Here is a 4,368-nt window from a genome sequence, read left to right on the forward strand (position 1 = left end):
TAAGCGTGTTGTTGTAGAGGAGGCGCATTCTTAGAGGAGAAGGTGTTCGACCAGCAGAGAAGGTCCAGGCTAGAAGCAGGCTGAGTACTGGCGAGGGGGACAATCTTCGGCAACATCTTCTTCAAGGTGGAGGTGCTTCTTCTTCAAGGCACCACTGCAAGAAGACAATAGACATATGGCAGACTTGCTTGAAGCTACGGGTGAGCTAGCCATGGGGCCTCGTCACGCGGATCTACTTGGCCATCACCTCCACCTTCACCCCCTCAAGGATGTCCATTGTCTACGAGGCCGAGATGGTCTTCATGGTGGCGAAGCTAGGCGACGGATCCAGGGCCTCAAGAACCCATCATGTTCTCTATCTTCTCAAGCCCAAAATTTTCTTCTTGAGGCTTTCATGTCGGAACGTCAAAAAATATTGTTTCTTCCAAGCTCCATAGCCACCTCCTTCCCGGCCAGTGCACGAAAAGAAGAGCACCTTGCCATGGCACAAATAGAACCACAAACCGGCTAGGTAGTGTGAGAATACATGGATCTAGAGCATGGCTATGGTGGTTCAAAGACGTGAAGAGGACTCATGTAGACATAGACTTAGACACTAACTGTCACACAAGTGAATTAGGTTTCAAGATTGAGACTTGAACTCATAAACACAATCTTGTGTGTGGACAATGACACAGACACTTTACTAGAAAGAAAAGAGTACTATCATTGCATTAAGAAAAGGAAGCAAGTACAATGCTTTATAGAAAAGTAGGAAACTACAGTAGGCACCATTGTGCATATGGGATAGGTAAGTCTGCATGTCCTTGGCCCTAAAGCTCCATACAAAGAGGTTGTTAGTGAGTGTGATTGCTGAATCTCAACACCCCTTCTCAATCACAACTAGAAAGGCACAAAGTGTGTAGAGGCTATAATGAGAACCACCTACAAAGTGTGGGCACACCACAAACATGGTAGACACCAGAGGCTGTCACAGAAAAGGCTAAGTGTGGGCACCAAAACATGATGGACATCCAGAGGCTGTAACAGGGGCCTCAAAAAGTGCATAGGGACTGTAGTGTTAGGTTACATGAGGAGTTTACAAAGCTCATGACAAGAAGCATTAGGGCAAGGAAATACAAGGCTTTTAAAACAGTCTATGAGAGTAATGAGAGTAGAAGGACTAATGAGGCTTGTCCTTCGGTTCCAAGTGGTCTTCATCTTCATTTTCATCTTCATCTTTTGGTCCATGGTCTTCTTCTTCTTTCACAGCTGCAAGATAGGCCTTTTAGGACCTCTTCCTAGCATGACAGAACTTCTCAGTGTGTCCGGTCCTTTTGCAGAAGTCACAAAAGAGCGGTTCCTTTTTACCTTTGTACCTATTGTTTACATATAACATTTGTTCATCCTTTGAAGTGCTAGGCTCTTCTTTGCTTTTAAGTTTCTTTTCTTCCTCTAGCAGAGAGGATTTAATATCAAGAAGTTGATGATTAGGCATATTAGTTAGAGTGGTTGATACATTATCATAGGCAGGAGGCAAACTTTTTAACAAGACACCAATACAAACATCTTCATCCATTTTTAGCTTTATCCTTGCAATTTGAGTAAGCAGGCTTTCCATGCAGTTTAGATGGGATGCTAGGGATGTATGAGGCTTCATATCAAGTCAGAAAAATTCAATCAATAGACCATACTTAGACGACTTTGACTGTGCACCAAATAAGGTATCCAATTTGTCCCAAGTGTCATGGGACGTGTCACCAGCATCCACATGATGGATGTAGCTGTCATCCAATTCCAGCTTAATGATGGCTTGTGCCTTGTCATCATTCTTCTACCAAGTAATTGCAAGGTCTGCATCTCGAGGTTTCTTTTCTTTGACATTTGTGATGGCCCAAAGACCCTTCTTCATCAGGATGAGCTTGATGCGGGTTTGCCAGGTGTGAAACCCGACTCCTTTGAATTGAGCATTTGGAGAGTCTTTTCCCATGTTGAGGTTGCAAGATCAGCAGCAAATCAGTAGCAAATGACTGAGAGTAACCAGCAAGAGAGTTGAAATCTAATGTGTCAAAAGACACAACCAATGTCAGTGTGAAAACACACTATGCAGTATTAAAAGATACTATGGTTGAACTTGATGATGGTTCTTGATGCGTGTCCTTCAATCTTGAACTTGATCTTGAGGTCTTTTCAAAACTTCAAGGATCTTCCAAATCTTCTGAGTTTCACAATGGCTTCACTTGACTGAGATTGATCAGCAACCAAATGTGTTAAGGGACACAAGTAGTGGGATCTCACAATGCTTGTCCTTGAATTCTTCGAACCTTCAAAGTCTTCAAGATCTTCAACAATTTCTTGTTGGATGTTGAAATCTTGCTGGAGAATTCTAATCAGAGTGGCTTAGACTTGCTTTAAGTGGCAGGAGAGGGAAATGAAGTGGAAGAGAAGTTTGACACAAAGTAGCTATGGAGTCTCTGTTAGGGTTTCTGAGGCAACATCTGTGTTTTCGTCTGAAGCAAGAGATAGGCGCAATCATCGGGGCTGAAACTTGGTGGTTAGATAGCCTGAATAGTAGGCTTCCTTTTCCCTATGGTCGCAGGAAGAATGACGCTACGTACGACGAGATCAGATCATACGAACAAACAGGAGTGCAGATATGGCAGCGATCACGAATTTGAGCAATGCTGGAGCGTAGATGGACCAATGTCGATGTTTGAAGTGACAGGAGGTAGCGCCCTGAGCCAAGGAATGTATGTCTAGAAGAAAGCGGGTTAAGATATTGACTATGGAGGGAGATCAAGAAGCTCCAATGAGGCAGGGTGCAGGTTTGGCTATGGCTGCCATAGGTCAAGTGGAGATAGAGTTTAGAAATGAGCTCATTAGCTGGGACTGAGCTAGACTTGAGCTGACCTAAGTGAAGAGGAGCTGAGAAAAGAGTGAAATGAGCTAGGCCATGCCCGACTGTGCTCTGATACCATGTGAGAATACATGGATCTAGAGCATGGCTGTGGTGGTTTAAAGACGGAAAGAGGACTCATCTAGACATAGACTCTTAGACACTAACTGTCACACAAGTGAATTAGGTTTCAAGATTGAGACTTGAAGTCATAAACACAATCTTGTGTGTGGACAATGACATAGACACTTTACTAGAAAGAAAAGAGTACTATCATTGCATTAAGAAAAGGAAGCAAGTACAATGCTTTATAGGAAAGTAGTGATCCGGGTTTTTTACAACCCGGATTATTACCACAAAATTTGGCCAAAGCCCCTATCAAGAGCTTACCATATCACTTTAGGTTTACTCTTCAAGCACTACGTATGCTACATTGCTTCTCGATTATGATAACTCTAGCAAATGGGGGGAACAAGTTCTTAGGAGGCATGTCAATGTAAAGGGCAAAAGGGATGATTATCTTAGTGAAGATGAAAATGGATTACACCTAGGAGTTGAGTGAGTGCATAGATTTTTCAAAGGACTAGCCTCCAACTACACATGGACTCCGTCTGCATCACTAAGATTTGGAATCTATCACCATCATTAGAGGACAACTCACCCTAGCACACAAGTCAATATCCACATCATGGTGTCATTTGGATCTTGCACAAAAGCTTACAAGCATGGACCCCTTTTGTCACATGCTTATATGTATTTATATACATATGGGGGACTAAAGTCAAAGCAGCTTTTGGAAGCCGTTTTTTATAATCTCAATAACTCCCAAGAAAAAGTGAATTTCAAGAAAATTCCCACGTTACCCGATTGGTTTTGACCTGGTCTACAAAGTTGCAGAAGAAACTTTTTTCAGATTCTTCACGAATTTGAAGTTACGAAGGCGCAGACTGCTGGCTATATGCAATTTGCTTCTCTCTTTCACCACACCAACTTTCCACTCTATCCTTCTTGTAAATATATTATAATAATGTGCTTTGGGCACCCACCTCTTGTAATCTAGCTCCATTTCTCTATTTTGTCTACCACCACTCTTGGCTTCTTGCATGATGACCAAGGTGGGGACTTGTCCCATCCACTATTCTCCATATTTTCAAAGATGCCATACATCATCTAGGATTATGTTAATCAAGAAGATTAGCTTAATCTAATCCCTCATGGAGGCTATATAAAGAGCCCATGGAGAATTAAAAAAAAGAAGGACAATGACAAGCCCATGAGAGCACTCTAGAATACCCTCATCTCTTTGAGGTGAGCTATGAGTGAGTTCTTTTATTATGTAGCATAATGGCAAGCTTCCTCTACCTCTTCTCCTATTATCTCCCTCTCTTCTCATCTTCTCATTGCATGTAGCATAATGGCAAGCTTCCTCTATCTCTTCTCCTATTATCCCCCTCTCCTCTCATCTCTCTCTCATACTCTAATATGGTGTCTAG

The sequence above is a fragment of the Lygodium microphyllum genome, chromosome 14, assembly GCF_053477565.2.
Source record: "Lygodium microphyllum isolate KBCC chromosome 14, Lygodium_microphyllum_v1.1.10, whole genome shotgun sequence".
NCBI lineage: Eukaryota > Viridiplantae > Streptophyta > Polypodiopsida > Schizaeales > Lygodiaceae > Lygodium > Lygodium microphyllum.